A 2077-nucleotide genomic window follows, 5' to 3' on the forward strand; every position below is an offset into this window, starting at 1 on the left:
TGGGCTAAGTACAGATAGTGCCTGAAACACAGTAGGTATTCAAGAGTTTGAATGAGTAAATGAATGAATGGATAAACGATAAATGAAGCATCAAGAGGGCACAGGCAACAGAATTAAGAGTGCTGGGAATGAGTCTCCACCATTTGGGACCATGGTGGGTGCAGACCGAGTAGGAGGAGCAGTGAAGCCTCCTGGAGCATGATGAGACAGACCACTGAGGCTGATCTGACTGGGGTCCGAGGTGGGAGCAGGACTGGATGGTCCCTGAAGCCCATGTCAGGGGAGATGACATCAAAGCAGATGTTCCAATTAATGTTTAATCATGTCATTAAAAGAGATCTGCTTCAAACGCCCTGGTTGAAAAACCAGCAACACAAACAGGCAGTTCAGAGAAAAAGGAACACAAGTGGCCAATAAACATACACAGAGAGACTTAAGCTCACTAAAGATTATAGAAGTGCAATAAAACAACAGAATGTTTGCATCTTTTGACTTGGCACTGATTAAAGAGTTGTTTAATATCCACAGCTGGCAGTTCAGCCGTGGTGCCTTTCCAACTTGGGATGCCTGTGCCTCTAAAACCCCAAACAGCATTTCTAAGCCGCAGCCCTTCAGAACCACACACACCTGGGGGGGGGGGGGGGGAGAGGTGTATACAGAGACGGTCGATGCAGCAGCTCTTTGAGTAGCTCTAACAGGCGCCACTGAAAACTCATGGCCTTGACTTGAGCGCCTTCACCTTGGCAGTGGCAGAGAGCTCTCCCTCATGTTCCCCTAAGTCTTTTCAAAACTCCCACCCACCTGTCATTTCCTCCATTACTCTCAAGAAGAAATTGAGGCTATGGAGGCCTCACTGAGGCCAAGAAATTGAGGCAAATTCCCTCATGCTCCTTCCCCAATATCTCTATAGCCTAACTATTCTCAACTCCTGCCTTTCCTGGCCCTAGACAATGAGGTGGACACCGCCCATCTCAGTCCCCTCACCCCAGAAACTAGTCCTTCTCGATGACGCCCATGTCCTCAGACACTGCACCCCAGTAATTACCCACCCCTGATCATCAATCTTTCCTCCTCTGTGGCCCAGCCTGCAGTTTAGACTAATAGAGAAGTCCCTGAGGTGCTAACAACAAAATAGAATGGCTTCTGAAAAATCCTTCTGGGGGAAAAAAAACTAGATTGCCTCCTCTACTCACACTTCTGGCCACCACATGTGTGGGTTTTTCCCACACCAAGCAGTTCTTCAATTCGCTGGGGACGAACCATGCTGGGCATCCAACCATGCAGTTCCATTGACGCTAACCAACTGGAATTCCCACTGGATCCCACTGGATCCCATACTTGACAAGGGCTCAGTCTCACCAGACCACCGGACTTCAGACACTCCTGGCAAGTCCAGGGTGTTCCCTCTGCTTCTGACCAGTTGGCACTAACTTGAAGGTTCCCATGACACCTTTGTGGGGCTTGATAACTTGCTAGAATAGCTCACAGAACTCAGGGAAACACTTGACTGACATTTCCCAGCTTATCCGAAAGCATACAAGTCAGGAACAGCCAGATGAAAGGAATGTATGGGGCAAGATGTGGAATAAAGAGTGCAGAGGTTGCACACCCTCCCTGGGTGCACCCTCTCCCAGAACTTCGACCTGTTTGCCAACCTGGAAGCTCAGCAAATCTGGTTTAAGAGTTTTTTTATAGAGCTTGATCTGCAGGCTCTTTGCCTCTTGCTGAGGTCAGTGGGCGGGGCTGAAAAATCCCATGCCCTAATTACCTGATCTTTCCAATGACCAGCCCTGTCCTCAGGCTATCTCGGAGTCCCAACACAAAGTCACCTCTTTAGAAGAACTCCCTTGTGATCTGAAGCTGCTCACTAGAAATAACAAAGACACTCCTATCACTCAGGAAATTCCTAGGCTTTTAGGAGCTGTGCCCCGAGCCTGGGACAAAAACCAAATGTATTTTTAATGCACATCTTCCATGACCCTACAACCTCCGCAGGGCTGGCCATTTCTTGACCTTTCCCAGTTCCCTGAAAAACTGGTCTCAATTTCATTTCTCCAATCTTCGATCCCTGATCACT

Source organism: Nyctereutes procyonoides, unplaced genomic scaffold (genome assembly GCF_905146905.1).
Source record: "Nyctereutes procyonoides isolate TBG_1078 unplaced genomic scaffold, NYPRO_anot_genome, whole genome shotgun sequence".
In the NCBI taxonomy this organism is placed as follows: Eukaryota; Metazoa; Chordata; class Mammalia; order Carnivora; family Canidae; genus Nyctereutes; species Nyctereutes procyonoides.